At 39.4% G+C, this 15,526-nt stretch overlaps 1 long non-coding RNA gene across 1 annotated transcript; it reads left to right on the forward strand.

Annotated features, from left to right (window-relative positions):
- Positions 1-919: 919 nt before the first annotated feature.
- Positions 920-15,214, forward strand: LOC139960622 (uncharacterized). The gene is made up of 7 exons (XR_011790577.1): positions 920-1,041; positions 1,403-1,606; positions 7,924-7,979; positions 9,780-10,013; positions 12,012-12,085; positions 12,251-14,682; positions 15,061-15,214. It is a non-coding gene; the product is annotated as an uncharacterized lncRNA (long non-coding RNA).
- Positions 15,215-15,526: the final 312 nt, after the last annotated feature.

The raw sequence follows: 15,526 nt of genomic DNA on the forward strand, positions 1-15,526 counted from the left end.
TATTGCTCATATGTGTATCTACACACTGCACCGTGTATACTGAAATCTCTGAAAATACATCTTTATGGACCTAAAATGATATATAATTGCATAGAATTCAGTTGTGGTTTATATTGTGACGACAATAAAAAGTATCATTTTGGTAATGAAAAAAAAAATCATCTCTCACTTAAGGTGGCATACTCCTATTAGAGTCTATATCAATCCGCCAAAAAGCAGCGGGAGAACATCTTTTGTGACCTTTTATCAATCATAATCTAGTTTTTTGTGGCTTGCATGTTAAAGAGCATTAATGGAAGTACATGTGGTGAGAAAATTGGGTCAATTGAGGCAATTTTAGACCCCTTTAGGCCTCCCAGGAGCAGCGTAGGAAATTTGTTTACCACTGAGTGAAGAGGTTTGTTTACAAGTGACGAAAACGTCCGGCTCGGATAGCAAAAAAAATCTTCATGGTCATGGTACGGAAACCTGATAGTGCCATAAAAGGCCAATTTGTCAGCTATCCGGTGATGGGTAACGTTTAGCTAGTGAAAACTTCTATCTAGACTTAGAGACCACATTACTTTTGTGATTTAGTGTGTAAGTCAATGGGGCTTTTAATGGGCTACCTTAAGCAAAAATGCCACATTTTTCATTTTAAGTGCTAGAAGTCTCAATTTTGGACCAAAGTAGTTGCTATGGTGTGTAAATATGGTTTTCAAGCAAACGTCTGAAAATTTCAAGCTTGGGTGATTTTTACGCATAAATTAGTATTACAGCCTTAAAGTACCACAAAGAGCATGTGCGTTTCTATACATGAGACTAGAACAACATTTGGGCATTTCTGACCAGTTTTCCTCCCCAATAAACTATTGGGTCATTAAGCCTTGACCTACCAAAGCTTCCGTAATTTTATTCCTTCCTTGACCCTGGTAAGTAGGTGCCAAATGCACGATATTCAAAATCCTTCACAATCAGACCAAAATGCCTATCGTGTGTATGACGTGAACGACTAAGTTCAGTAAAATTTGACATCTGTTGGCACCTAAAGTACTGTACATGGTAACCATATGTTAAGTTATTTTTGCTAAAGTTGGAAGTACCTGGTGTTTGACTAAGGACAAATACTCAGTTTCAATGCATGAAATACCCATAATGTTGTTAGCTTAGGCCTCAGTTCATAATGGCGCTACGTTAGTACCCTAGACCACGTCTACACCAGCTGTAGCACAATGTTGTATGAGGTCTGTATCCTAAGTGGAGTGGCTGCTGAGTACTAAAACCTTGCACAGAGAATGTTTTGAGTCTTGTTCAGCAAATAATCCACAAAGGTATGCATTTTCTGCTCCTGCATATGTGCATCAAGGGGTTTTTGAGCCTATTTTCACTATCATTAGTTTTCTGTTGTTTTGTCAATTTTCAGAGAAAGCTGATGTGCTAAGTCCTCAGCATTCACAGCTATATACTTTGAATGGGTGTGGTATCAATGGACTCAACTGGTTAGATGAGGTAACAACAAATCCCAAACAACTCTGACAGCAGAAAGAGATATCCTGATGCTTCCATGGGAGATCTACTGTAGTAACTACAGTATAGGAACCAGTGCTCGCCACCAATGGAGAATAAGGTAATTTGTTGTTCTTTGCCGAGCAACAAATTTGAATGTTTTATCATGAAATATGCCCCCCTATCCACCTCTCTTCCCTTATAACTGTCTTTAATACATTGTAACAACCTATGCACAAACCTTTAAATGGACTGGATATGCTGTTGAAGTGAACAGTGTATCTAGATAGCATTTCAGTAATCGTTCCTTTTGACTACTGTACATACTGTTACAGTGTGTTTCAGTGTGTGGCCATTGAGCGTGTCGTATGAAGAATATAGTAGGCGATCATTTATTTAGTAACAGACTTGGTTTATTATTGTACTTCAGTAGCCATATTCAATGGAGTACACAGACTCGTAGTGTGTAATATGAAGAGCAAGTACGGTAGCTCATATTGATCAGCTACATAAATGTACTTGTCACATCTCCTTTCCTTTAGATTTTAAGTCACGTCACAACTTGGTGAATGTAAACAGCATGCAATACAACTTTACTCTATACGAGCATATATACTTATGTTCATTACGTTAAATGCACTAACGCTAAACTCAAGTAAAACAAATATAAAAAAAAAGATAAACATAAGTTTTTATAGGGAGCCTAAAACAGCACCTTTAACAACTTTACTGCAACTAAGTGGTATAATCTCTCGGATAGCTTGGGACACGCGTTACTCTACCTGAACGTGTCTGCTGTGGAAGTCTGTCTGAGTAATCTTTAACAGTGTGGGGGTTTTGTGTGTGTGGATCAGTTTGAGTAATTTCTTGCTCAATTGTTTCCAGTGGTTCGGGGTTGGGTGTGTAAGTCTCCTTTGTGTGTCACAAGTGTTTCCTGTTTCTGCGATATACACGCCTCTTTTCAGTCATAACTTCATACGACCTGGGCGACACTTGGTTTTGGACAATTGCCTTTTGCCACTCTTGACGCTTGGATGGTGGCATAATCCTGACTGTGTCTCCGGTGTTAAATGTTGGAAGTGAATGTGAGCCTTTATCATGATAGTAGGCTTGTCTTGCCTTGTTTGATTTAATCTGCTCTGTCACCTTTGTTGGCACAGCAGGTTTCAACAGTTTACTGCTAGTAGGAAGCAGTGTCTTTGTCCTACGACTAAACAAGCGTTGGGCTGGACTGGAGTCCATGTTTTGAGATGGAGTGTTTCTATAAGCTAAGATAGCTAGATATGGGTCTTTCCTTGCTTTTTTTGCTTTGGTGATTAGTAACTTTGCCATCTTGACTGCTTGTTCCGCCCTACCATTACTTTGAATTCCTAATCCCGTTCAAATTGTTTGAACTCAAATTGGGGTCCATTATCAGACATGCAAACGTCTGGGATACCATGACGAGCAAATTGCCCTTTCAGTTTGTGTATCACACTGTTGGAGGTGGTGTCCTGGAGAAAGTCAATTTCCCAAAAACCAGAAAAATAGTCGACTGTCACTACATAGTTACGGTCATGAACATGGAATAGGTCTACGCCAACTTTGGACTATGGTCTTCGCTCTATTGCATGTGGCATCAGTGGCTCTTTGGGCTGATTAGTTCCCACAGAAGCACACACGTCGCATGTTTGGATGTAGTCCTTCAGCTCGGCATTCATACCTGGCCAATACAGGCATTCACGAGCACGGCGAAGACATCCGTCTAATTCCTAAGTGCGAAGAGTGAATTTTATGGAGCATTTCCCTCCTGAGTGTTTTGGGAACAACAACTCTTTCACCACGGATTACCACGCCATCCTGCACTGTTAAGTCATCCCGACATTGGTAGTAGGGAGTCACACACTGTGGTAAGTAATTTTTAGACTGTGGCCACCCATTGTGAATGATGGTAATGAGTGTCTGCAGTGTACTATCAGATGTTGTGTGCGCTTGTATTGCCTGTTTTCTGGAATCAGTTATGGGTAGTTGATACACCATGTTTACTGATTCTACCTCTCTAGAGGTATGATCTTGAGGTTTTCCTGGAAGATACGCTCTGCTGAGCGTGTCAGCCTGCTGCATCTGTTTGCCTGGCCTATAGCCTAAGGTTACGTCATATCTCTGGAGTCGCAACAACATTCGTTGTAGGCGTTTTGGTGCCTTATACAACGGTTTGCAGACGATGCTTTCAGTGGTTTGTGATCAGTTTGTACAGTCACTCTACGACCATACGTGTATTGGTGAAATCTTTCCAACCCAAATATGACACACAGGAGTTCTTTCTATTATCGCATATCGCGTTTCTATGTCACTCAAGGCGCGACTAGCAAATGCAATTGGGTGACCGTCTTTCATTATGGTAGCACCCAGTCCGGACTCTGACGCGTCACTCTGCAAGGTAAGTTCCTTTGCGGAGTCATAGTAGCTGAGCACTGGTTATGAGGTGACTAGGCTCTTAATGTTATTGAAAGCCTTGTCGTGAACTTCATGCCACGACCACTCTGTGTCCTTCAGCGTCAGTTTGCGCATTGGTTCGCATGCGTCACTTAGCTTGGGTAGGAATTTGCTGAGATATGTTACAAAACCAATGAATCTCCGAACTGCTTGCGCATCGGTGGGTTTTGGCATCTTAATGACTGCCTCAACCTATCTTGGATCTGGTTTTAACCCTTGGCTAGTAATCAAATGACCCATGAAGGATACTGTACCTCATCTGTCCTAAACTTGACCTTATCTCTATTGCGTCGCAAGTTTTTCTCTTGACATCTACCCATGAGGTTTCTTACCTTCTGGTCGTGATCACGGATAGCTGCTTCTTTGGTGGGACCTTCCTCATAAACGATAACATCGTCTACAATACATTTTACACCAGGCAAACCCTCTAGGGCCTGATAGTGGCTGCGCATGAGACTCTTGTTTAGGTCTCTGGGGTCGATACATATTCTCATTTTCCCCGGCTTACCACAGTCACTAGACTGGAGACCTAGGGGGTTGGCTCTGAAACTGGCTTTATGATGTTTTGTTTCACAAGCCTATCTAATTCTGCTTTGAGGTTGTCTCGGATTGCCACAGGGAACCTACGGGGTGGATGAACTACAGGTACTGCATTGGGATCTAGCTGTAGTTTATATTCCCCTTCTAGTTGACCTATGCCCTCAAAAACATTGTACTCCTGGTACAGGTTTTCAATTAGTAATTTGCCCCTCCTTCACAACTTTGACGTTTTTACCATCATTTACATTCGTGATCGCATTGACGCCTAGTGGTTTGGCAATGTTTTCATGTCTAACTTCTATGAGACCCATCTGCTGGACCGCTTTGCTGCCCAGCAGAGGGATTGCAATATCATTGTCAACAATCACAAACTCAGCCGGGTATTTCTTTCCATTTTTGGGGTTCACCAATTTTAGTTTGCATTTACCATTTGGCTTTGAGGTACTCCCATTGTACATTGATAATACCTGGCTAGTTTGCTTAATGTTATGCTTACCTAGTTTCTTCATAACTGAGCTTGGTAAGATGTTGCAGGTTGCCCCGCTATCAATTTGAAAAGTGACTCTTACTTCATCTATACTCATGTCAGCGTAAATGTGACTTTGTTGCTTATAGTTAATATAGTTTACTGTATATTGTTCTCTGTCTTTGGAGGAGTGAGCAGGTTCACCGTATTGACGTCCTCAAAGTCGTCATCTGAGAGGGACTCGGAGGAACTGTCTCCAACGTTGGACGCACCTTCCGCTACAGCATTTACCCACGGTTTCCGTTTCATTTTGCCCCTTTTGGGTCCACTCCGTTGGGATCCGCTCGCTGACGCTTTGCGTGTAGCTGTTCTGCATTGAGCTGCAAAATGGTTCTTCCTGTCGCATTTGGAACAGGTCTTTCCATATGCAGGACACTGGTACTTCCCAAAGACGTGTCTGTTCCCACAGTACTTGCATTTCTGAAGTCTTTCGTCTTGCCCGCTTTGTCGGAGCGCGTGCACCTCTGTTTTCGTCTCGATGTGGCGGTAGTAATCGCTCTCTGAGTGCCGAATTTGTGATACCACACACGATCCTATCCCGGACAAGCGGGTCATGCAATGATTCAAAGTTACATGTTTGTGCCAGGACTTTGAGTTCAGTGATGTATCTGTCCAACTGCTCCCCTGGCTCCTGAAATCTCGTGAAGAATTTGTATCTTTCTACAGTTTCATTTTGCTTTGGGTTGCAGTAGGCATCAAAGAGTGTGAGGAGCTCTCCAATTTTCAGGGAAACATCGGCAGCGCCTGCAGCTGGTACCGGTTTTATAGTCTCATATATCTCACGTCCGGTAGTGCCCATAAGATAGAGGCACATTTTTCCTTTAACTTATCATCTTTGTCAGACATTGCCAGTTCTGCATATAGCTTGAATTCTTCTTTCCAGTGTTGCCATCTGCTTGCCAGTTTGGGAGAAGCAAAATCAACCTTCTCTGGTGGGGGAACTTTATCCATACTGTTATTGTAACTCGCGATCTTCTGGCAGAATTTATTTCAGGAATCGTCTGAATGTTAATTTTAATTCTCCAACGTGTACACGGTTTTGTATTGTACCGGTACGTACAGTAACGCGATTGTTTTCTTTTCTTATTTTCTTCTCACCAGACTGTTGTTTCAAAAGGCTTTGTATATTTGTATTTGTATATTTATTTGTTTCATCACAATTTACAGTGTGACGGGAAGTCTCATATAAAGCCTGTAAGGCTTAACAAAGTAGGAGACTCCCCAAAAAGGAAAAATAAAGAAAAACTTAAGAATAGAAAAAGAAAAGTTAATACCTGTAGTAGCATCTACAATGATGAAATAATCGAATTGACTCTACTTGAAATTAATATTGTTAATAAGCAATCCTAACAATCTTTATAATGATCTTAATCGCAAACACACACAAGAATAAATCCATCAATAGTGAGAAATAATTACAGTTTGGAGATTCCTTTTGAATACAGAGTAAGAAGGCTTATTCTTAACATTATCCTGGAGATTATTCCACGTTTTTATAGCACGAATATGAGGGTTAAAAGAGCTTAAAGTACTTCGTTGGGATAAAACATGCGTTATTACAATGGCGTGTTTGATGGTTGTGGATTAGTCTATTACTACATATAAAATCTTTAAAAGCCTCGGGTAGCAATCCATTCCATGCTTTATATGCAAATGTTGCAAGCTGGACTCTTATAATATCATTTAGTTTTAATAAATTTAATCTTTTGTATAATGGGCTAGTATGATCACGTGGTGCAGCATGTGATATATGGCGGATAGCAATCTTCTGGAGGACACATAGGTGATTAAGATTTGTAGAATAGGTTCCTGACCAAATAGTCGTGCAATAAGTTAATTGGGGTAAAATCAGAGTTATATAGAGTGTTCTGAGTATATTTGGAGGTAAATAATGTTTTAATTTGCATATAATACCAGTATTTCTAGCCACTCTGTTACAGACTGCTGATATGTGATCACGCCACGAAAGTTTATTGTCTATGTGTACACCCAAGAACTTAGTAGTGTTAACCCGATTAATAATTTTATCATTCATGGTAATATTGTGATCCCATCTGAATGAATGACTAGCATTAAACACCATATAATAAGTTTTTCTATATTAAGAGATAATGACTGTATTATCACCGTATTATCACTGTATTAACTACTGTATTATCACCGTGCTGCAGTGTGTTCCCTTTCGTTGCATTATGAACTAGTCGAACACATCTTACTGTTATAGTTTAGCGTACAATCTGCAGTTCCTTTCTTTGCTTACAGTACCACATCACACTGCATTCTACGTTGCGTCTCGGATTACTGTACTGTTTTATCACATAGTCCTATACATACGATACTGTGTATGCTATTCTAACGGTGCATTCGCATAGCGGAATCTTCCCGAATTGCTGACTAATTCACGGTGATATTCGGGTGATCAGTCCTTCGAATCTCGCAAGAATGTTCCTCAAAATTACTGTATCTTAAGTTTACTTCTGACACCATGTTTCAGTTTGTGGCCGTCGAGCGTGTCGTATAAAGAATATAGGAGGCGATCATTTATTTAGTAACGGACTTGGTTTATTATTGTACTTCAGTAGCCATATTCAATGGAGTGCACAGACTCGTAGTGTGTAATATGAAGAGCAAGTACGGTAGCTCATATTGATCAGCTACATAAATGTACTTGTCACACAGTGAGGCTGTGGTTTACAAATCCCGATGATCCAGTTTTGGCAAAGAAAACCTTCAATTCTCTTCTCTTATTCTTAGTAACTTAACAGTTGCACTGGAGTGACATGCAATATCAGTTTAACATGTTCCAAACAGTTCAGGAATACATTGGGGTATGTCCTGTAGGTCAGTTTGGGAGGAATCAGCTGAGCTAAACAAAAGTAGTTTTCATCACTTTTCAGAGCCAGAGACGAAAAAACCCTCCCCGCTGACCCTTCTCTGGATGACGTTTCTGCAGGTAGGGCAAGCCAGACCAAGTGGACTGTGATCAGGGATACCAATACAACCTGCAGGAATCATAGATGCACCCAAATTGGTCAAGTTTATCAAAATTGGTGACTGGAAATGTTGTTGCAGACGTAGACCTGGTTACTGCTTACACAGTATTGCTCATATGTGTATTTACACACTGCACCTTGCATACTGAAATCTCTGAAAATACATCTTTATGGACCTAAAATGATAATTGCATAGAATTTTGTTGTGGTTTATATTGTGACGACTATAAAAAGTATCACATTGGTATTAAAAAATAAAATTCATCTCTCACTTAAGGTGGCATACTCCTATTAGAGTCTATATCAGTCTGCTTTATTGTTCTCCTTCAAGAAAAGTGACAAAAAGCAGCAGGGAACATCTTTTGTGACCTGTTATCAATCATGATCTAGTTTTTTTGTGGCTTGCATGTTGGAGAGCATGAATGGAAGTACATGTAGTGAGAAAATTGTGTCAATTGAGGCCATTTCAGACCCCTTTAAGGCCTCCCAGGAGCAGCGTAGGAAAATTGTTTACCACTGAGTGAAGAGGTTTGTTTACAAGTGACAAAAACTTCCGGCTCGGATAGCAAAAACTCTACATGGTCATGATACGGAAAACTGATGGTGCCATAAAAGGCCAACTTGACAGCTATCCGGTGATGGGTAGCGTTTAGCTAGTGAAAACTATCTAGACTTAGAGACCACATTACTTTTGTGATTTAGTGTGTAAGTCAATGGCGCTTTTAATGGGCGTATGCTACCTGAAGGATTCTTGCCAGGTTTGTTACTGTTTTATTAAGCTTTTTAGATGGACAAGAGTTCACTCTTGTAGCTACATAGTGATTTCAAACACAACCTTTGATTCAAGTTCTACCAATTCTTCCATATCAGAAAGACCTATAGGGTCGTCCCCACATCCATTGCTTGTCTCTCTGTGAGCCATCATAGCGCTGTGATAGGCCCTTAATAGGGCTTGCAAATTAACTAACCTGTTTCCTGAGATTCTGCAAACATGGTTTGTTGTGACTGAGTTGAAAATATCTCATGTCCTTTATCTGCTGGGTTAATTACTCTCTCATACTCTTCCTTGTCGAGCCTTCTATAAGCAGGTTTGCAAGAGGAATTAGTTGCCATATCTGTATCAGAAGAGCTAGGAATATCACCAGTGCAATTGGCATCAGCTTCAGCAGCTGTTCAAGCAGTAAAGCCAAACCTGTTACCTGGCTTGAAGGTTGTTGCATGCCTATCAAACATGCCTTTCCTTCTACCCATTGTTCTAAATACTAATCAGTTTTTATCCTTAAAATATACCAATTTTCCAGTGACCTATTCACTAGTTTTGTTTGTAAGCATTTATTGGAAGTCTAAGCAGTTGAATAGCTGCACATTGAATGATACAAGACAAGACTTACACTGAGACACCATATGAAGATTCACACAATAGACAGAGATAAACAAAAATGATATAAGTCATTACTTCTGAAACTATCATAAAAAGAGGTTTAAAGTGGATTTTAGAAATGTCAACTGTTACTTAAACTGGCATACTCCTGTTAGCTTCTATATCAATCGGCACCAAGTGTGCTGTTTCAGAAAAGGTGCCAAAAAGCAGCAGGAGACATCTTTTTTGATATGTCATCAATCACTGGACTGGTTTATGTTTTTAGTTCTACCATGTAGCTTGTATTCTCTCTCTCTCTGAGTTGTGCTCTCCTCCTTCTGTATGCTCTGTCTCTCTTATATAGTCTATCATACTGTTGTTTCCTTTGCATCTGTTTCAGAGTCTGGATACATGGACTATTTGAGCTCACCTCTAATCCTGCAGCTTCCATCTTCCTGGCTATGGACTCTTCAGGCCCTTTATTTGTAATGTTTGTGGCACTGTGGTCACTGTACTGACTGTTGCGTGAAATGTTTGTGCTATGTTTTGGATTGGAAACTCGAAAGCATTATTGACTACCTCTGCTTTTTGAGTGGAAGTCTGAAACTGAGTGGACCATAAACGTTTGCTGCAGGTGGGTGTCTCAGGTATTTCATTTATAGTACTGATTTCGCTTGACTCCCGTTGAAATTTGTTAAAAGGAAAATAAACAAATTTCTTCGTTTTTTATCGAAATTTGCCGATTTTTATCGAAATTCCACAAATTTTAACGATTGGTGATCTCAGTCATTTCCTACGTGGAATTTTCAACGATGCGTTGAAATTCTTTTTTAAACGAAATAGAAGGTCAATATGTGGTAAAGCGAAACGTCGGAAAACGCGTAACTTCGTTTATTAGTATCAATTAGACTTTGGTACAGTTGTTTGAAAGCAAGAATATTTACAAAAGCATTCTCAGGCTTGCATGAATAGTAACACTCAAAGAAACATGTAGTAAAACTGATGGGGGACATTTTCTGACTGAACCCCAAACACAGTGACATAAGTCATAACTTTGCCAGGCTATCTTGGAGGTTGCAGTACAAGCTATGTACCACGAGGCACCCTTCCAGATAAGTTGGAGTGCTGTGTAACCATTAAAATAACAATGAATGGACATAAATAAACTTGGTTTACTTGCAGATTGCGAAAAATAGTTATTCTTAAGAGATGTAAATTTGGTTTTTTATTAGAGTTGAAGTATGAAACTTTGTTTCCGAGCGAAAAGATGTTACTTGAAGCAAAATAAAGATGCCCCGCCCATTCTGCTAGGACGCTTCCATTTTTCAAAAATGCGTTTTCTCTTTCTATTTTTTTCTATTTTGTTTAATATAGATTTGGCATGAGACATGTTAATCAGGTTAACTTTGATGGAATAATTTTATACCAGAAGTGGAAAAACTTAACAGTTATTACTTTCATTTCGGATCATTTCCGAACAAGATAACACACTAAGGGTGTGACCGTTTAAACGATTAACTGTTTAACCGGCCGCAAATGCACTATCCCTTTAGAAAATCACAAACCGTATAAACGGAAAATTAAAAAAAAAAAATCAAATACATTTTAAACATGAAAATTATTTAAAAATATGTAAAGAACTGAGTAATTTACTGCAAACTATCAATAAAAAACAGAAAAACGATGTTTTAGGCATGAATAATGTGTTCAATATAACTATAGTAGCAGGCCAATAGTCACAAGCTCATGATAGTGTCGTCAATTTGTTTTCTCAGTTTATATTTGCGACATATTCACCCGTGTACATCGATCAATGGCATGTTGAAATCCCGTGTGAAAATATGTTGACCCCAAAAGACGGAAATGGTCGTTCTAGAAAGTACTGTCATAACATTAACAACACAAGGCCAGTTTGCTCTCTCAGGTCTGCACGTGTACAGCCATTTTTTCACACATGGTATTATGCTGTGCATGCATTGCGGGCGGGATTGCGGCAAACATAAAAGAATATGAATGAAAATGATAAACCTTACCATATTTTTTACAAATATTGATGCTTAGATAAGTGCTTCCTCACAATCAACGAGCCGCCCAAAATTCGCTCCGCCTACGTAAAACTTATATATATATATATATAACACGTGGAAAAAGTTCGAGTTTTTAGACACATAATTCCCACTGACATTGGTCATAGAACACAAGTAGGTCATTGACATTTGAACTTGCCCAAGTTCATCGCACCATGGGAATGACACAACACATTGAACATGATGTTACATTCTTCCGCCATCTGGACGCCGAGTGTAAATTTTGGTGCAATATGCAAATTATGAATGGTACTGCGCTGCGCGGTTAAAATTTAACCTATTGCGACACCAATTTTGGGAAGCTGTTGTTGAAGAAACTTTTGTATCAAATGTAAAGTACTGTATCATGTATGTGACACAAGAGGAAGAAAATCAAATCGGAGGCTGCTACAACCCATCGCAAAACATGTGCGTGCGTAATTTGTTTTCTAAGCATGACTTTTAATGAGTAAGCAGGAAAGGTGGGTAAGTTTGCTAAGTTGGGCGATTTTTTGTTTAAAATCTTGTGATAGATAGACAAATATATTGTTTTTTTTCTTCAAAAGTTACGATGTTGCCGAAGGCCGAGTTATATAAATTCAGTGATCTGAACTTCTGAAGACCACGATATACTGATCAGGTGTGTTATTCTTTTCATCAATTATTACACGTAATGTTCGCAATATTATTGGGCCTAATTAGTAATTAACATGCATTGATCGTTGTCTTGTTGCCTGAATTGCTACTTTTTTGAAAAAAAAAAACCTTAATTATTGTACTCATAATGTCCTGTTTTCATTAAAAGTTGAGTGACATTACGTCGAAAAAGCCGCAATCGGGAAACAGCGTTTAAAAGTTTAACCTACCTGCAGGTTATACGGTTAAATGGTTAGTGAAATATCTGTTAGGTCACACCCTTATAACACACAAAAAAAACGACTTTATTGAATGAAAATATACTGAAAACCATATCGCAAAAACACAAAATCGCCTATAACTCAAAAACGGAAGGAGATATCGACTTTTGTCAGCTGCGTAGGGATTTTCTAAACCGAATTTTGATGCGCTCTATCCACCTGTGTCATTTATGAGCTTCTCTGATGTAAGCTGCAGTACGTAATTTCTCTATACCAGTTCCGCAACATTTATTTATGCAGTAAACATTGTTCATGTTCATTTTCTTTCACAACGAATATTCAAAGTTGTGCTCCACACGCTTCACAGATATTGTTTTATGTCGTTCATTTTCAATTCTAGTTTAAAATTACATTTTCGAACGATGCATTGTATGCCTTGTCAAACATTCCTGATTAGTAAAACTAAGGAAGGATATTTGATTGATATGATTTTATGAGCTGTTCCACTTAAAAGATGATGATAAAATCGAAAAACAAAACATTTACTTCTCATGTGATGCATACCGGGAGACTCATAAAAACCCCCTTCTCATTAAATTAAATTTACATGCCGTCAGGCCAGTTGAAAGCCCTCCCCAGTAATGTTTGATCAGCTCTTCCCACTATACACTACTCAAATAAGCAATGAAAATATATTCATTTTCCACAGGTTTCTCCCCAACTTGGGCCCAAGCCACTGCTTTATTTTCTTAGTAGTCATGGAAACAATTGTTTGCAACTCTTTTGCTGGCCAGGTGTTTTCAAGTTTTATTAATAGCACAACTTCTGATTGGTTTATTCAAGATAAACTTTCTATCCCTGCTGGATTGTTCTACTTATATGAATGAATATTTGGTTTTCAATTAACTTAGTTACAGGTAACATCCATTCCATTATGAACAGTAGGGGCAAAATAATGTTTGCTTCTAGAGTAAGCCAGCCAAAGGTTCTGCAGTGCTAAACCCCCCACGAAGATAAATACTATGCTAATTAACAGATGGTAGGCGTGAATTTGACAAAGCCAGGTTTATGATTGGACTAGGCCTCTCAAAAAAGTTTGATCGCTGGGGATATCCAGGGTAGGGAATGCACATGTAAGCAGCATACTGTAGGTGGCCCAGACCCAGGCTGCGACCTTAATAACCAGGGCAGTCCATCTGCATTCGCGGGCAACTTACAGTAGCTGGGTTAGGGGGAAAGTAACAGGATGTTTTTTATTTTGCGTGCATTGAAGCCGGGGGGAGATATTTTGGTTTGAAAGTGAGTGCGGTAAACGGCACTGTAGTACGTCAAGTAACACAGGAATTTATTGGAAAAAAAGATCTCTTTGATATCCAGCTACGACTGTTTCATTGTGTAAATTTTTTTTTATTTCTTGTTTTTCTGACGCTGCGTTCATTGGTGAGTTACTTAAACTTATCTTAGTTTAATACTAGCCTATAACTTAAGTACTTGTTACGATCGACCAAGACCAGTTTTTATTATCCTAGCCAAATAATTTTTCAAACACCTAGTACAGAACTTACTCTGTCTTTTATACAATCAAACTTTTGCAACGTTTGTAATATTCCTTGGCCACTTCTGGTATAGTCTGAAAACGGCTGTAGTTACACTAAGGATTCAACGTAGGTCACAACCTCGATATGTCTAGAATTGCCTTTGCCGTTGTTGATCGCGATAACTTTCGTGGAAATTTCGTTGAAACTACGTTGACAACCGTGCCCGCAGTAGTCTAAATCTTAATGAAATTATTTGTTTTTTATCGATTTTCAACTTTTTTTTATCGATTTCCAACTTTTTTTATCGATCGTTGATTTTTTTTCAACGGGAGTTAAGCGAAATCAGTACTGTAGTTGTGTGCTGTCAGTGTGGGATATTAGCAGAGATCTCTTTGTAGCATTTGGCATGAATGGAAATGTGTACTTCCTGCCCCTCTTGCATACAAATGAATGCCTTGGGCAATGTGAATGATTTCCAATGTAGCACTTTGCAAGGCAGTCTTAACATGTTGATAAAGCCTTCACAACTTTGCAGTGGTCGTATTTGAGGGCTTTAATTCCTGCAAGTAGTCACCTCTGCCAGTACAGGGCAGGTCAAGTCCTCTGCAATGCACTTTTGGATCAAGTGCTTCCTAGTCACAGTTTGTGCAGGTAACATATCAGAGGAGAGTACTGCTTTAGCCAGTGCTCTGCGGAGTGACTTGAGTAGGTGAACTTGGTCTAACAGCATATGGTTCTCTGTTTCAGAATGAGTAGCTGCAGCCATTGTACCAGTGAACCCTTTACATGCCTTGCCATCAGCATCAGTTGTTAGGCACTTCTCCTTTAGTGGGTTCTTACCAGTAAGTAATATGGATGCACAAATCTTTCCACCATTCTTTTCATCTTTGACATTGGCATCTTTACTGAACAGCCCTCATTGCCTGGAAATTGCAACTTGTGACCCCTTCTTCTATTCATTTCACCAATTAAGTTACAGTTGTTACTGTGATTGTAATCAAAATTAAATTTATCCATGGTGACATTCTCAACAATTACATCTCTGTATTGGCTTGCACGAACAAATGGAGTCTCACTTTTTGCATTACGCAGACAGGTATGATATTGACGATCATATTCTGCAAAAATTGGAGAGTCTTTTGAGAGGCCATGCAGTTGCAGTGTCTTTTTTATACACCCCTTTTCTGACATATCATTTTCATTCACTTCTTCTATTGCAGGTCCAAACTGGTTGGCTGACTTTTGTAGTGTTCTGACAGCAGGACTGGGAAGAGAGATGCTGCTGAGCAATCTATGAGCTGCACTTGAACTGATCTACATCTGATGCAAGCCTAACTGCCGTGCAATGTTTAGTTCTGTGGGATTCTTGCCAGGTTTGCTTCTTGGTTTAAACCTTTGTAGATGGGCAAGAGCTTACAGTACCTTTGTATCTTCAGAGAATGCATCCAAACACAACCTTTGAGCCAAGTGCCACAAATTCTTCATATCTAAGTTTGCAAGAGGAATAGGTGCCACATCAGAAGGGGTAGGCACGTCACCAGTGCGGTTGGCATCAGCTGTACGAGCTGTAAAACCGAACCTGTTACCTGGCTTCAATGTTGTTGCACGCCTACCAAACATATCTTTCCTTTTACCCATTAAAATATAACAATTTCCTAGTGACCTATTCAGTGGCGTCTTTCGCGA

Source organism: Apostichopus japonicus, chromosome 19, assembly GCF_037975245.1.
Source record: "Apostichopus japonicus isolate 1M-3 chromosome 19, ASM3797524v1, whole genome shotgun sequence".
Lineage (NCBI taxonomy): Eukaryota > Metazoa > Echinodermata > Holothuroidea > Aspidochirotida > Stichopodidae > Apostichopus > Apostichopus japonicus.